This window comes from Ixodes scapularis, unplaced genomic scaffold (genome assembly GCF_016920785.2).
Source record: "Ixodes scapularis isolate PalLabHiFi unplaced genomic scaffold, ASM1692078v2 PGA_scaffold3__209_contigs__length_174095766, whole genome shotgun sequence".
In the NCBI taxonomy this organism is placed as follows: Eukaryota; Metazoa; Arthropoda; class Arachnida; order Ixodida; family Ixodidae; genus Ixodes; species Ixodes scapularis.
The window spans coordinates 26,778,854-26,797,119 of NW_024609868.1; positions in this window are offsets into that span (position 1 = coordinate 26,778,854).

The window sequence follows — 18,266 nt, forward strand, 5'->3', positions numbered from 1 at the left end:
ATGAAACTCGTTGAGTAATATATTTACATATTCTTAATGAACTACAAAAGCAAGACCAACAACAACACTTCTTTGAATGTGTTGCGAGGAGCTAATTGATCAATATTGTTTATGAACCACATTGTCCAGAAATTTTAGTGCATGATTCAATCTAAGTTTATGCCCTTTCCTATCAACTGAAAAAAAAAAATAGGGAGACCTTTATTTTTGACCATTGTCTTGCACCTGAAATAAACGATTTGTACATTCACTTCAGAGTACTCAACTTCTACCGTGATATCTTCGCTTTAACAACGCCCCCTCTAAGCCCAGCATGCGCGGGCAGGAAGTGAGCGCGGTACAGGCGAGGAATGGCTACCGCACGACGAATCTTAAAAAGCGCATAAAAAAATGTTTTTTTTAACAGTTTGGTGGGGACACGAGTGTGCAGTGAAACATCGTCCTTAGAATAAAGAACAGAAGACAGAGGAGTCCTGGGAGAGAAAGAAAAAGTAAAGGACAGTGCTATCGAGTCTCCAAGCTCTATGTGACGACTTTATGCAAGGCTGTGGGCAACTCTGTCGCAAAGATACAATGTATTAGGTAAAAAAAGGAAAGAGGAAATCGGGAGGGAAAGGAAGTGCGCGAGGGCAGAGAAGCTAAGAAGGACGAGTGAGGAGATGAACAAAAAACTTAAAATTTGGAGTAAAAATATATATGTAATATTAAAATAGTCTCGTAAAAAAGTAAAAACAATTACGACGTTCCGTTTTTATTTTATTGAGTGTACTTGTAATGGTGTATCACGGATATGCTTGTAAACGGTGGCGTACTTGTAAATAAGTACCGGACCTTTCATCAAATGCGGTTTCAATGAACACTGTTTAGTCGAATAAATGGACATTTCATCGGACACCGATTCATCGCTGTTGTTTCATCGATTTTAGCGCTAGCGAATTTTTGATCATCACAGTGTATTTCAACACTTTCTTCTCTCCTTTGAGTTGTTTTCACGCTGTTGTCGAATCCCCAGAAATACAAATAAAAAATCCCTGGTAATTGTTTTATTTGAAATTTGTTTACTGAAATAGAAAACGAAACTTGGGTGGCTATGCGGCTTACTCTTTTTTAGGTAGTATTGTCACGAATTACAATTAATGATTTAAAAGCTTGCATCCATGGAAGACCCATCAACACTTGATGGGTCTTCCATGCATGATTTAAAAGCTTGAATGCATGAAGACCCATCAATACTTGATGGGTCTTCCAACAAGCTTAAAAGCTTGACGTTACGGACTAGTTCCGTAACATCAAGCTTTCTTTCAGCTTAAGAAAAAAAAGTTTCTTGATGCTTTTATTGGTGTGACAAAAGGGGAAAGACATATTCATTAAACTTATAAATAACTTTTCAATCACTCCTTCTAGGCAAGCTATATATATAAAAAAAGCAAATATAAAATATAAAGGGATACACGTTGGAGATTGAACGAACTAATATAAATATTACCTTAGTGAGTAAAATGAGGGAATGAATAGATTATAATTACAATAAATACTATTTCTTGAAAAAAAAGGAGAAAATAATTAGAGGGAAGAAATAGGTTATGATTACAATAAATTTTAGCTCTTGAAAAAAGAAAAAAAAAAGAAAATCAAACAAATGAAACCAATAAAGAAACTTTGTCGTCTCAACCAAAGACCACGAGGCACAAAACTGAATGGACAATATTTTAAACTCATAATTACCCTGATTTTACATTCAAAAAAAGACCGCAGATAAAACACAAGCCCGTACCCAGTTTCGCTGTCTCTCTCTTTTTCTTTGTTGATGGCTTTAAAATAATATTTTGTTTTGTCATACTAGACCTTATTTTTTTATTTCTAATTGGTTTAAACTTGTTATATCGTATGGTGGTGCAGGTATTATTATTATTCTTCGTTTACCTCTCGCTTAGGAAATGTAAAATATGAAAGGAAAGAAAAACGTGTGGAAGACCAACTCGTTTGTTTGTACACATGCACATTTGCACCGTATACACTTTGGGAACTGCGCATGCGTAATAACCCCTTTTTAGAAGAGATAAGCATTTCCGTATGCTCTGTGCCACCGCTAGAGCTACACTCTAAAAATGTATGTCCGTCTACTTTCACGCACAACTCTCGGAGAGCCAATCAGCGTAACTTACGGAGGCAGCTGAGCGAATGACGATGCGGAAACATTTGTTTAGACCAAAAAACGCTGTCTGAATTGTGACATTAAGCAATGCAAGCGTGACGTTTTGCATTGCTTAATGTTACAACGCAGACTGCGTTTTTTGGTCTAAACATATGTTTTTGCATTGCCATTCGCTGAGCTGCCTCCGTAAGTTGCGGCGATTGGCTCTCCGAGTGTTGTACGTGAAAGTAAACGCACAGACATTTTTTTAGAGTGTAGAGCCACTCTATATGGCAGCCTAGCTGCCAGGGTAGCGCCACGCTTTTCCCTGTGCCGCCTCTCACCGCGATTGGTTACAAGCGGTACCATAGCAATGAGCCGCGCTGGCACCGTGCCCATAGCAACTCTGTGCAAAATCGCTCTAGATATTAGCACCTGTGCGACAGCATCAGCCATATCGCCGTAGCGGTGTTCGGATTCCCGATGTGTTCGAGGATCGATAACAGTTTTAGCATGCAATTTTCGCATACTCTTAGCTCTGTTTCAATGTTCTAGTGTCTGAGAATCAATGCGTAATCTATGCGTCGCTTGTTGCGCCTTGGGGAAGTTGTTCCAGCCCCAGGTAACCGCGTAATTACAAACTTTTAGCAAGGCAGCTCCTGCGATGTTTTCGTTTTGTTCTAATCAACGAATTTACGATATAGCTTTTAGGATTAAATTTTTGCATTTTTGTAGCTTCCTTTGAAAATCTGAAATTCTGAAAATCGAAGTGAAACGTGTACGTCGCGTGTAGGGCCTAGGGGAAGTTGTTTCAGCGCTGCGTCACGGAATAATCACAGCAACTTTAAGCGAGGAAGCTTTTGCGATCTTGAGCCTTTTGTACTAATCGACGATTTTATGAATCGGTAGTTTTGACCATTTTGATATAACGTGCTTACGTTGCAAGAGCTTGCATTTTATCGCAGCGTTTTTTTTTTGTTTTTTTTTTTCTAAGTGACAAGCTGGCGTTTGCTCAAGTGACGTATATGAAATGTCCTGCTATATAACAATGCATCAACACATTCTATTAAACTTAAGTGCTCAAAGGTAGGCTCATCTTTGTAACTAACAAGCTAGACACAATTATTTCTTACGAGTGTAATATTTATTTTCTGTAGCTATGATGTTATCCTAATGTGTGTATGGTTCTAAATATCCTCTTTGCAATGCCTACAAATTCCCAAATGAGCCTACCCCAGCTCACGTATTGGACATGAGAACTGCGTCACTCGGAAGTATGCGCTCGTCAACAATCATTTGTCGACGAATATTTGAATTGGCAATCGCGGTCAATGAGTACCCTGACGGAACTTATCATCACTTGCGAATTCCAAGTTCTAGGGTGTGCTTAAAAAGCAGGGTGGAAGCTTGTGGTCGTCGCACCGGCGCGCTAGCATGTCACGACCGCGTGATTTCACAGTTCGCTTTCGAGTTGAGGATTACAGCTAAGGAAGAAGAAGTTAAAAAATCATTTTATGATCCCCTTTAACACGGATATGTCTGCTACACCAGAAAAAAAAAAAATTGACTTTTTGAATGCCGGTAAACTTCCGGACGACAACTTGACCTGTCGGCAAGAACATCTCATATCCGGCGTCCGTCTCTTTTGATGGCGTTAACAATCCTCTGGAGACCACCATGTTGTCCTTCTTGTTGAACCCCGTCGGCTATTCGTCGCCCAAACGAGGGTGAGGGCGTCGTCGACGTCGCTCTTCGCCATTCAGTGAGAAAATCTCATCTTGAATGGATGACCGGGTCTTGAAGAAGTCTGATGCTAAGCATATATTCGCTTACTATGGGGCAGTCGAGCAGCAGTGATGTCCCGAGGCAATCGTCCGGTCGTGGCCGGCGTAATCGGATTTTGTTCCATCGGAGCGAAGTCCGAAAGTCCCACGAAGCGGCCGCCATCCCGGCGGCGCGGAAAACCACTCGCCTGGTCCGTGCACATACGATATCTAGCAGCTCTCGTCGCCCGACAGTCCCCGCGCTGCAAATCATCTCACTTTCCAGAAGAAACAGGCACCGTTCCTCCAGAGGCGGCCGTACCCTACCGCCATGCCAAACATCGTTTACCACTTTTGCACTTTACAACGAACGAATGGAGATATAAACAGACTAAAAAAATGCCGCCCGGCGTTGCTAGCAGTACAGTTACCATGGCAACCTTCCAGGCCCAAAATGGAGATCATTATTGGCGCTTCTGACGTCGTGCATCTAGATAATTTGGCGTCGTGTCGCTACTCTGGCAGCTAAGCTGCCATATAGAGTGGCTCTAGCTAGAGCTACCAGGATTTCCTGACGTCACAGACATGAGTGTTTTATTAGACGAGTTACCCTAAACACGTGCGTTTATTAGAGGAAAAAATATGGTAAGGCGGTGAACTTGATTGAACGCAGTATTTTCGGAGATTTCTCTCGTCGTAAGTTTTCATGAGAAAACACTAGTGAGTGCAGTGCAGGTAAACATAATAAACATGAACTCGTGGGTGGCCCATTCGTCGAATAGGCCATTTCGTTATAGGGCAACTTGTCGAAGAAAAACTCACCGAAAAGGCCATCTGGTCGCCGCTTTTTCAAAGCCAAAATTTATCATTTTTGATATGAAATTTTAAAGCAAATACTGCGCTATAATAATCAGTAAAATCGCCGCACAGTGCGCTCTTTTGTCGTCGAAGATAACGACTTGTCGCTTTCGCCGCTTTCGCGGTGCAGTGGGGGACGTTCCATCGCGTGTGTATGACTGGGGTGCGTGTTAACCTGCCCAGCTCACCCGTTCACGTCGCTTCGCGGTGACAGTCTGCAACGGCTCATTACAAAAATGCTAACCCATCTGGCCGACCCGTTCACGCCGCATCGCTGCTACAGTCTACGGTCGCTCATTACAAATAAAGTAATAAATAAAAGAAACAAAAGGACCATACCGAGATGACACATATCTCAAGTTGTCTCAAGTTTTTGTCCTGTCTTTGCCGTCTTCTGATTTTGTCCCCGCTCGACCCATTAGACAAATCTCCCTTCGACAGATCGCCCCTTCCGAGAAGTTGCCTTTCGAGAAATTGCGCTATGACGAATTAGCCTATTCGACGAATTGACTGTCGACGAGTCGGCCAGATCCTCTAAACGCACTACTCATGAACAATAACAACCCTTGCGGATTTTTTTCTGTAGATCACACACACAGCCAATCATTGCTTTCTGCAAAACAAAAGACAAAAAAAAAGGCAAATTAGAAGGTCGAGAACAAGATTCTCCGTAGAAATGTAATCTGCGCAAACATAAGTTTCGCATAAAGACATTATCCCCGCCCTCGAAAATCGCTGGCTACTTTTTTGCGATCGTGATGGTTGGTTATTCCGATGCTCCGCGGCAAAACAAACCCACAGGAAAACGAACCCTCAGGTTTTGTTCATAGGCAGTACGTCTATTACTCTAGTAAATACGGCATAATGAGAAAATGAGCTTGGTATAATATTTCCTTTTCACACATAGTACACTACACTTTTAAAGCAAATGGTGCAGTTAAGTGACCTCACCTACAACCATTGACAAGGTGAGAACGGCGGGTCGACTCTTTTGGACGCCCGGTCACCAGCACGCTCTCGTTGCCTTCTATTGTGCTTTGACTGCGCGTGCACGCTCGAAGTCAACGAGTCGCCCAAACGCTATTAAAGGTAGTAAGCTCACGCCGAAAGCGGAAGAAATGAAACTCCTCGCTCCCGCTCTCATCCTCTTTGTGACATTTCGCGACCCCAGCGTCCTACAGGGGTCGCCACTCTAGGCAAATATGGCCGCCGAAAACAGGTCGTGCCGTGCCATGTGCAACATAAAAGTACAACGCTCGGGTTTAAGCAGGCTAATATTGACTTCAAAATGGTTTGTCCCAAATTGTATCTACTGTGTTAAAAACCTACAGCGGTATGTATGGTTGAGTAAGCGAGTTTCCAGAGACCTTGCCTTCTCCTGGGAAACGAAAGAAAAAAAAAACTTTCCACTGTCCTTCTACCGCGTTGATGAACGCTGATCAACGCACAGTGTCTGGTTCACACGGTTACCTAGGTGGCATTCAGAGCAACGTAGGCCACTCGATGATATTATGCTAACGACAGAGTCACCAGGACAACTGTTTGCCCTGCACAACGTGAGAACGAATGCAAGGCGCCCCTAATTTCTTTGGTCAGGATGAGTCACATTTTCTGCGATCCTGTCATTGTTGCCGTTTTCGTTGTGTGGTCAGAAGCAACGCCTGTTTATAGTTCGGTGGCCATCACTCTAACCGCCAATAACATGCAATCATGGACGCCACAAGTGACGAGCAAAATCGCAAAATGATCTGTTCGGGTCAGTTCAGTGTTTGCTCGCTAGGTGCCGCTCGTTTTGCTGAATTGGGGAAAAGCGGCTTTTGCGCTCCCTTGTGAAAGTAAGGCGCTAAGTGTAACAACGCGCTGACGCCAGTAACTTTCAAAGCGTTGTACGTTTTGCATTAATAAAGTTGGAGCAGTATTAGCGGCGAGATGTTTTGGTGGCGCCCTCCTATGATTCCCCCTTGTGACGTCATTACCTTGCGAACAACAAGTTCGATGGTGTTTGTAAATAGCATGGTGGAAGCCTGAAATCATTGCGCTCTCAAAGCAACACTGCCAACACCGTTGAAATTAAAGTTCTTTCATTCCTGTTATTTCCGTCGATGGTATACCCTTTTCGACGTCATAGTCAGCTTTTGGGCCAATCGTGGAAGGCCGACCACAGCGACGCTTTCGGTCGCGCACGCCGCCAATACAAAGGAATAAAAAGGTTTGTTTCCGCCCTCTAGTCCCTATTAAAGCTCAGACAAATTTCGCGCCAATAGCAAAAACTTTTTTTCTATGAATGTTTAATTAATTTTGCGAGACAGTCCATAAACCCTGATTCTATAAGAACTAGTTTATGGAGATTCTGACTGCGGTGAAACGAAGACGAGACTTTGACATCATCACAGCCCCTCGCTCTAGTGTTGTTTTTTTTTTTTTTGCAAATTTTCTAATATTAGTATTTTAAGAATGCTATATATCATTAAATCAAAACCCAAGATGTTGTAGAAAATAATTGAGAAAGGGTGGCAAGAAATAAGTGGACTATTTTCCGAACTGCACTTGATAACTTTTTTTCTCGTTTTTGTTTCTTTGAGTTGAGGCAGCCTTGGTGAACGAAGACGAAACGTTTTCGTACGATATTTTAACCTTCAAACTAACACACGACGACACCAGGTATCGATTGGTCAAAGAAAAGGTTTCTGTTTAAATATTCAACCTGAACCTGATCCGTTGTCCACTTCCTGTCGTGTTACGGCTGCATTTTTAATTCAATTTAATTTGAAGCATCAACCCTGGAGCCGCAGCCAGATTGCTAATGCATCATATAAAAACCAGTATGTTTACTGCAGTCAAGATGGCAGAAGAATTTGAGGATGCGCCTCATGCATGTTGGAATCATGTTTGCTTCATGTATTCTTGAAGCATGTCTACAGGAAGTTTTTTGTATGACTAATGTAACATAACTATCATACGAGGAAGAAACATGCCTTAGGAATCTGTCCGCGACGTAGAAGAAGGCTGGGAGAAGAAAGCTACGGCGTGATTCCAATCACCCACAGGCGCTTTCCAGTCGAATCTATTGGCCACCATGTCTGAGCTTGTTTGGGGCTGCGAGTGAAACCTACGATAACCTTTGCGCAGTGTGTCATCAAGATGGCCGTTTTGGTAAGCGCGTAGTGGGTGCGAATGTCACGCGCACCTATTACAACAGGGTCGGTAGGAAAGCACATCCTTCGGTGTTGAGACCGGTACACTTTACGGTTAGCTGACGCACACGCGCACCCTTATTCACCATTGGGAGTAAAAGGAAAGAGACATATTATCGATATACGCAACCATATTTCGAAAATATCGAGAAGCAATATTTGCTAAGCGCATATTTCTTTTGCTTTTAATTTTGCACGAGGTTTGAAAGTTCAGGAAGTTGGCCTGGGACGGTGGGCCACAGTCTTGAAGTACGTTTAAAAGCCGATGGTGCATCCAATCTATAAAAAATGCTCACAATTCGTTAGAACGCCGAAAACTACATTTGCAGCACAAAAACTAAATCGTTTTGTTCTACAAAAAAAAAATTGATATTAAACAATTATAGTTCGTGTAAGATAATAAAAAAGGGGATATCTTTCAGTTGTATCACCTCCAGTGCGAGCTTCAGACCTTGAATAAAAGTGACGCCTCGCGAGCTTCAAGCTTGGAACTGCATCCAAAGCACGGAGGATGGTGACCAGTGCGTGCTGCCGGCCGGCCTTCCCAAGGAGCACCCTGCCGTCTTCAACATCTGAGTGACTATTGTTAGGGGCGAAGTAATGTCTCAGATTTTATCTTCATGCCGGGGTACGGAGAAGAATAAAAATATGGCCCGTTGTGCGTTGTGGGACAGGGTATAGGCTTTCATGTAACTAAAATCTCTGCTCAATTCTCGGCTGGGTCGTGTTTTTCTGTTTTTTTTCCCTTCCCAAGTTGAAACGGGGGAGTATTGCAAATCAACCACCCCGACTACGAAAGAAAAAGTAGAAAAAGACCACGTTCTCCTTTCATATACGCATCAACGGATGTCATTACTTAAATTGAAGCATGCGGCAATTGCAGTTTCTTTCATAAAAAGTTCGTCGAAACGCGGATAAAAAGTGAACCGCCGAACATTTCTTTTTCTCCCCGCAGAAAGAAGAACAAAGCAAACAACAAAGCAATAATACTAAAGTAGGGCCATAATTTCAATCGAATCTCAGCACTATTCCACGTACCTCATTATGGAAATGCGGATAGCGGCGGCCGCAATGCCAAATAAATGTTGGCACTACTGGTCTCTAACCTGCACGTCACAACGCTTAATGAGAATGCGGGGTTGAAACCCCGAAAACGCGGCCTCTAATAACTCTTGACTACGCGGGATCCGTGAACCGATAGTTGGAAACTCGCTTTGGACGGGGGATGCGGCCTAGGGTTGAACGAGCGTGCCCATAATGAGTTCAGCATTGATTTGTCCGCGTTCGCCGAGCGGATTAGATGGATGGGCGTGCGGTTGCTCTCTCTAAAGGGAGACAGGTGTGTCGTGTATTTCAGGATGTCGGATGGTGTGATCAAGTAAGTGCATATATCGCGTACATTTGGTCGGACGCCTTCACCCATGTTCTCTCCCGTTTTTCTCTTTCAGACATCTGGCATAGACTCTCAACGAATACCGGCGCCTTTACATTTGCCGCAGAGCACACAGTCAGCCAACCGCTGCGATGCACGAATCAAAGCCAGCCAATGACGAGGCACAAACAGTGTCTCTCTTTCGTTTTTGTAATGAAAACGAAAGTTCTGTAGGAAGAATCAGCAATTGCGAATTGTGATGCTTAGGGCCGGTTGCACCAACGTCGCTTAGCGCAAAGCGGAGCTTAGCCGGGAACTTAAGCTTAGTTTCGGTTTCGTTCGGTTGCACCAAACTCGCTTATCGCTAAACCTAGCACTAAACTACGCTTAACTTAAGCGCCCAACATTGGGCGCTTTGCTTCTGGTTGTTTCTTAATCCTGGATTAAAAACATGGCGGCTGGTTTGTCACGGTCGACGCGGTGGACGAAATCGGTTGTGAAAAGTGTTTTAGGCTACATCAGCGTGAAAGTTTCGACAAAATGACTTTCGATTGTGACAAGGATGCAAAATATTGTCGCGTGAAGTGTTGATCGACCCCTGTTTTCAAGTTGGCTCTCCACTTTCAGGGCGTGTTAGCCCTAACCGAGAAACGTACGGAGCTGTGGGGCTCACGTCTGTATTCCCGTTGGTTCTTCTGTCAACGAGCTTATTCGTATGTACTTACTAATTTTCGCATAGCTGTAACGTATTGTTATTTACCACCTTGTTTATTTACACTTGCAGCGCGTATCCTTCAATCTGATCAGCCCGTTGAATAGTGGCAGTACATGATCTCGGCGATCAGCTGATTGTCGACACCTCTGCCGTTTGCATTAGATTGCGGCGCTTTTAAGTAATAAAACAGCGAAAATTCAATTTCTTTCGTTTTCTGAGTTTTGAGACAATCTTCAGTGAATTTTCCTTATCTCGCGAGTAGAATCTTGGCTTCAGAAAACTGTATCGTTCCATAACTAACTTTTTTGGTGATCGCATTTTTTTTTATATACTTTGCTTTATATCTTTCATTCGTTTCCCGAGAACGAGATACTGTTGTTTCCGAGTTGTGCTCTGTGATGGTGTTTTCCCTTAACTTTTGTCGTTTGTTGTCATTGTGACGATGGTTGAGACTATATACCGGAACACGTTTTCAATAAAATTCAGTTGAAAGTTGCGCCTTGTTGTGTCCTCCGTAACTTTTTGGTGATCGCGATTTTTTAGGAATATTTTGCTTTATATCTTTCATTCGTGGCGACGACAAATCGTAACGACTACTATGTTAGATTCGTTCATTGCTGTATCGGGGCAGGCTGGGGCAGGTGATGCGAAGAGACGACCGTTCTTATCGGCACGATGTGATGTACTAGTGGGAGTTTTTTTTTCTTTTTTTTTTCTGAACTTGACAGTGTGAAACTGAAGTCCGTTTGAGGCTGCAGCGGATGTTCAACGACGGTACAGTGCAGTTCTGTCGCCTTGCTGATAGCAACGAGTACCGTCGATGCAAGGTCTCGTGACCTGACCTCTCGCCGACTTCTATTCGACGATTTCCGGGCATTTTCGCAGCTGCCGTGGGGAGTTCGTCACTGTTTTGAACTTCGTCGGTCTCGGGCTTGACTTGGTTTTAGTAGTCATCTTACCTGCCTACTTATATCCATGATGTTTTGTCTTCAGCGATGTAGCGAGTAGAGTGTCCTTCCCGCGTTCGGTGAGATTTGGGACCCCCGATGGCTCCTTCACCTCAAAATGTGAGCACGAAAACTACTACCACTGTCAAAATATCCTGTTATCAACCGATATTAAACACAATCACAGATGTAAAGAGCATTCGTGTTTATTTGAAGCTTTGACTTCTGTTATTGAAAGTTAAACAAAAAAATGATTGAATTTGGAGACCTTTAATTTGTTACTCACCGAAGAAATACAGCGAAAAGCAGACGCCGACGACGACTACTACGGCAGTTTTTTTTTGTCTTTTTTTTTGCATCACGTGATTCCTCTCCGCCAATCGTATTCGTCGCTCTGAGCGTTCCCTAGTTTGCTCTGTTTGTCCCTAGATTCCCTACGCAAATCCAGCGCTTAGCTAGGGGCGCGTCTGTAAAGCCGGCTTAACGTTGGTGCAACCGGAATTTAAACCCGTGCTTACCTAAGCTCGGTTTAGGGCGCTAAGCCGGCTTAGGAAAGCGCCGCTTTGGGTTAAGATAAGCGACGTTGGTGCAACCGGCCCTTAGTACTGAATCTCAAAATAGAGTACGCAGAATCATTTCGTACGCAAGAAAACGTCTTCATCTTGGGTTGATTTAAAGGGACATCAGGCCCCCCGCAGGCGCAGTCAAGATTACGGAGTCAAAGCGTTTGCGTACCTATTCTTGAAGACACACGGAAACGAAATTCTGGAGCTCATTTATTTGCTTCAGCATGGCGTAGTTGGCAGTAGAACCTCAGAAACATAAATATTTCGTTAGAAAACGCAAGAAAACATTTTATACTTAATGAAACGATAGACAAAAACCATCTGGTAGTTGTTTATGAAGCTTCGATGGAATATCTTGACGGCATCGACCTCCGACGGCAGCGCCACCATATGGGAAGTATTCTCACTAGCACAGGTTATACCTAGGCCAGAAAGTATTACCGAAGGTTTGGTGACGAAAATCAAAGCACAGTTGCCACATCGGATTCACTCCGCCAGCCAACCGCTTACTCATTCTTTGACGTCATTGACGTTATAGGAGCTGATGAACTATAGAGTGAAAGAAATAACCAGGCTCAATCTAAAATAGGCCTCAAAAAGCGACGCCTGCACGTATCAATCTAAACTTTTAGTCAGAGGTGTATTTCACAAATCGGTCCTATCCTTTAAAATTACAAAGCGTAGCTTCGTTTCTGCAAAGAAATAGGGCCAAAAGACTTGCCAGGGTCAATGGCAAACGGCGACGCAGACGACCCAGTGGTGTGACGGGGCGGGTTTAGCTCACGTATCGATTAATGGCGCTACCTCCTCATCGAGACTGCTCGCGACGAACGTGGTCTATTAAAACAAACACAATATTCTTTTGTATTTTACCTTTGGTCTAACGATAAATGTGGACAGTTAAAGCCAAACCTGAAGTAAAAAGAAATCATGAGCCATTCCACTATGGGAAGTTGGATGACCAGTGAAGCTGTTTAGCACACGACACAGAGCAGCCACGAAGAGCCGGAGGAAACTAGACACGCGCGACGGGACCGCCACCCCCGGAGAGCGGAAGGAAAGGAAACAAGGCACTGTTAAGAATGGAAGCTTCGGCGACCTTCTTCCGAGTTTCAACGCTGCGGAAACGAGTCAAGACGAGTCCGGGACCGTCGCCCGCTTGTCGGGGCCTGCGCGAAACGAGTCCCGACGAGTCCGGGACCGTCGCCTGCGTGACGGGGCCTGCGGCAACAAGTCTCAACGCGCCCGTGACGTTAGCGGGACGCGTGTGTGTGCGTGGTGGTTGGTGCGCTCGGGATAGGGAGAGAGGCATGGCCTAACTGCGGAGAACTTTGGCTACGTCGCACTGGACGGCGGACTTTGCTGCATCGCACTTGACGGCGGGTTGCTGCATCGCATTGGCTGCCCTGGCGGGGAGTGAGGGAGAAACGGACCCTATATAAGGCGCAGCGCGAGGCTGCTCCGTTGTTCTCTCGGATTTGAGGAGTTTCAGCGAATATAGGGGGCGCTCCGATCGATCCAACATGGCGGACAAGAGGGGGATAGATTTGCGACGCCCGTAGACCGGTAGCGTATAAATAAAACAAAGCGTGTAGTTCTCTGTTTGTTGCCGTGTGCGAGACGATCATCGTTTCAACCAAGACCTACCGTGATGCTACAGATGAAGCCTTCAAGCCAGTTGAAGGCAAGAAATCTTGCCAGAGTCAAGATATGTGTGCAAGTGTTCGACGTGAGCTCTCACTTCTGGTGCAGCTGTCATCAAGTTGAACCGAATGTACGCGGGTCCAAAGAAAGGTACATATCAACAATGTTCGCGCGTTGAAACTATGACGCGTACTTTATCTAAGACTAAACTTATCGGTCTGCGGCTACAAACATTTTCGTTGACGTTGCTTAGATGATGTAACCATTCAGGCCTCGCACTAAAAGGTGCCGCGAACTCTTCGGTTGTTCTAGTTAATTGTGCTAAAAAGCGGTTGGATAGAAAGTATGACAACTACAGCATACAAGGGACGATTGAGGTCTTTATCCTGCGTTCTGTGTATCGAAACATCGGTATCCTTGGTGTTATCTTGCGATCAGCTGGTCGCCGATCGTCCTGTTTTTACGCGTAATGTAAACAAGCCCCGGAAGCGCCAATCTCATTTCTATGTGCTTGTGCACCCCTACAAGCCTCGTTTTGGCTCTTGTGGAAAGCTTTATTGTAATAGCAATAGTCTCATCGGTCATTCGAGTTGTGTGCGCCACGGTGATATCTGCTGACAAACAAGTCTGTATTACATGCGAGAAGGAGAACGAAGGTAAAGCTTTTTTAACTGTTTTCTTTTTACAGAACAGGGCAAAGCTTCTAAAACAAGACCAAACTAAGCTGATATTTGAGTGTGCTCAAGAATGAATGCCAAAGGTGCTTATGCTAAGTGGTAGATGCATGCAGTTGATTTTCTGTTTGCCTCTGCATTGTAAATTGGAAGATATGTATCAGCAGAAGACACATGTCCTTTTGAAAATGTCTTTTATTAGGGCAAAAATAGATTTTCATACACAACCGAAGAGTCGCAACACCATTTAATGCGAGGCCTGAATGGTTACATCATCTAAGCAACGTCAACGGAAATGTTTGTGGCCACAGACCGATAAATTTAGGTTTAGATAAGTATGCGTCATAGTTTCAGCCTCAAACACGCAACATTGTTGATATGCACCTTTCTTGATGACAACTGCACCAACGTGAGAGAGCCCACGTCGTCGAACACTTGCACACATATCTTGACTATGGTATAACAAGATTTCTTGCTTGAAGTGAAGATCATCTCGCTACGAGGGTCCATATCATAAGAGCGAATGACATTTTAGCGAACGGCGACGTTTGAGCGAATGGTCGTTTTAGCGAATAACGGGGGCGCGCGTTAACCCATCCGTCGCGCTGCGCTTTACGCCGCTTCGCGGCGACAGTCTGCGGCAACTCATTACAAAAATATGAACTCACTTGGCCCACCCGAAAACGCCGCTTCGCGGCGTCCGGCTATTCGCTAAAGTGTCGTTCGATGAAACGTGGGCGTTCGCTAAAACGTCATTCGATCAAGTGAGTGCCTCCCCCCGACGCTGCTCGTTTGGCATTCACGGCTTTCCGCCGAGGTGCTTCGTTTGTACTTGGCACCGAGTGTTATTTTCTGTGCTTGTGTGTGCTCCGTGGCTAGATATGGGCCTCAAAAGCAATTCTTTAGGCTCAATAGCGTTCACCGAAGAACTTCTGAAGAAAATGCCGCCCAGGAAAAAAAGCATGAAGACAAAACGCACCAGCTTGGCGGACTATGCACTGGGCACGGAAATCGGGCCCTGCGGATTATACACCAAATGCAAACTATTTAAACAAAACAGAAACATTTTTAGGCTCAAACTGATTACTGCAGACTATACTCCTGGACCAAAATGAGTTGCTGGGCGAGTTGGATAGACATCTTGACTGGGTGAGTCAGCGCTCTTTCCTTCCTGTTGTCTCTTCCTTACGCTACTTATTTGCGCTGTTTAAGTCAAGATATACTCCTGGACACTGGTGCCTGTTATTATGCATTGTATATTCACTGCTGTTTGTTGTGGCTTGAGACTGCCTTCCTGTAATAATGCAGAGGGGTCCACTGAACCTTGAAATAAAGATATTTGAGCACATCTAGATGCAATGCCCCTTGAAGCCAGATGGTCAGGGAAAAGGTGTGCCATTATCTAATTTGCCAACAGCACACCAATGGTCACAATCAAAACTCACCGAGTCAATGGGCAGTTTTTCACCACAATATTTATTGCCATGTAATCACCAATTGGGTCTATTAAAAATCTTGACGCTGTAGCCTATAGCACATCTATTCTGGACCTGCAAAGCTTATACTGTAGACATCCATCATCACATGAGCATGTTTCTTATCAATCTTAAACGTAAAACGCTAGTTATGCAACGAAATTCCCATATCATCACATTTTTAGCAAACTGAATGGTCCCACCTGTCACACTGTTAGCTTTGGAAGTAAACCAATTCACAATACCACCAGTGGCATACATCGTGCCAAGCATTAGTGCCGCATGTAGCACAAAAATGTCCTAACTAGGGAAGCAAACTTAATCGATCGTGTTGATTAAAGCACTTAAGTACGGGAGAAATTATCAATCAGAAGGTCACTCGAAAGGGAAGTTTTCTCACTGAACGAATATGACTTTTTATTGGGCGTTCCGCAATGTAAGGCCGAAGACATTCACTCCGTGATCGGTACAGAAGCATTTGCTTAGCAGTCGGTCGTGCGTGCTAAAAACAACAAAAACAAAGGTGGATTAGAAACGCGATAGATTCGCCTTTGCACGGAGTACTTACACTCAAAATCGTGTCAACATAAAGTGACTATGCCCCACCTTGCTAGCAGCAATCTTAAATTTTATCCGTGTAGTCGTCGCAGCCGTGCACCAACCGAAAGCGTTGCTGCAAGCCCTTCCGCCGTCAACTTTGAATCGCTGTTGAGTCTGAAGAACTGCTCTATGAGGTCCATATCCAGCCACTGAGCACATACACAAGCACAGGAAATAATACACGGTTCCAAGTACAAGCGAAGAACCCGGGGCGGAAAGCCCTGAATGCCAAACGATCTGCGTCGGGCGACGGCGGCTGACTGCGTAGTACACAGGTTGCGCTCCTTCGACGCCTGCATCGCTGCGGCGGGTGGTCATAGCTGGTCGTAGCAGATCGTGTCACCTCTGTTGCTCGTACCGAAACACTAGAGCTGCTAGAGCCGCGTAATATTCTTGTTGCTGAAGTTTATAAGCCTACGTTCGCGGCCAACGCATATACACAAAGCCACCGCCCAGCGAACCTATCCCCCTCGTTCTCTTTCGGCGACCGGCCGCCAGGGCGGTGACACCGTCGCTGAAACTCCTCAATCGCTACCATGTAATTAAACCGATCGTTACGTTACCAATTCTCCCACCTCCACTGGACCCCTGGGTTCTTCACTTCGGGGAATGGACGTCGTCTCGAGCCAGGAAGCTTCCGGACGTGCGGCCCAAACCCCGCCTCGAACAAGGCACGCAAACGCTCGGAACGACGGCTGTAGCGGTCGACACATGTTAGAATGTAGGTGAAACCGCGGAATGGAGGAAGAGGTCCCACAATGTCAATGTGGATATGATCGAAGCGGGCATCTGGGGTGCGAAATGGCATGAGAGGTGTGTTGGTATGTCGAGTAATTTTTGATCGCTGGCACGAGAGACACTGTTTAGTCCAATCTTGAACGTCAGTGTTCATACGTGGCCACACGTAACGTGCACCAATAAGGCGTTGCGTAGCTCGCACGCCCGGGTGGCTGAGGCCATGGAGTTTTTCGAAGATTTGTTGACGTAATTTGGGACAAAACGATCCCAAATTACGGTCCACACATTCTAATGTGTGTCGACCGCTACACTCGTTGGCCGGAAGCAGCGCCGATTCCAGACATTACGGCACAGACAGTTGCGGCGACCTTTGTTAACATATGGGTCAGCCGTTTCGGGTGTCCATTCATTGTCACAACAGACAGAGGTCAACAGTTCCAGTCCGCTTTATTCTCATCATTTACACAGTTGCTAGGAACTCGCCACATCTATACAACGGCCTACCACCCCTCTGCCAACAGCATGGTGGAGCGCCTACATCGGTAGCTCAAAACCGCCATCGTAGCACGTGAAGGCCGAGCTAACTGAGTAGACCACATACCAATGGTGCTCCTAGGTCTACGCTCTTCATTCAAAGAGGACCTCAGTTCTACATCAGCAGAGCTGGTTTATGGCTCACCGTTACGTCTACCGGGCGAGTTCTTTATTCCCAAACCGGACCACGGCAACGCCCCTACCCCTCACCCCTATCTCGATGAGTTACGAAACTTCATTCGTCGCTTGCAACCTGTGCCACCACGCCAACCAGCTCATCCAAAGGTTTTCACCAGCCAAAACCTTACGACTTGTACCCATGCATTCTTACGCAAGGAAGGAATCAAGAAGGGCCTCACTCCACCGTACAACGGCCCCTACAAAGTTCTGACGCGGACTTCCAAAACATTCACGCTGGACATCAACGGTCACGAAGAAGTTGTAGCGGCCGACCGCATAAAACCTGCGTTTATGGATAGCGCTGGCCCCACACTCCCCAACAGCGCACCACATCTTCCTGGTCGACCCATCAAGCAGGTTTCGTGCCATTTATAGCATCGCTTCTTCAGCTCGCAACTTTGGGACTCCATCGTTCATAGCCCACGATTTGGATTCCCCCTAAACACCATGCGCACCTCCCTCACACCACCTTCGCCAGAACTGTCCTGCCTTCATCAGAATACAAGCCTATTAGCCTTGATTCCTGGGGGGAATCCTGTGGCTACGCGCCACTAAGAGATCTCTAGAAAAAGAAGAGAAGGTCGAAGCATGACACGGGTCGCACAGCGGCAAATCTTTTAGAAATCTTTATTATCTAACTAAAAGTCTACTGATCTTTTAAACGGTGCATATTAGTAACTAATCCACTAAATAGACCTATTGCTAAATTACCCAAGCATCAAGGAGGATGCAGGGAATAGACCAGTTGCTCTCGAGCAGGGGGCGCTAGCGCGTCCGCAAGACGAGGGTGCCCCGATGTGCGTCTGTCATAGGGTGAATACACCCATTGTTGTGTTGAAACTTGCCTGCGCGTGCCAAATGGGCCTTAAAAT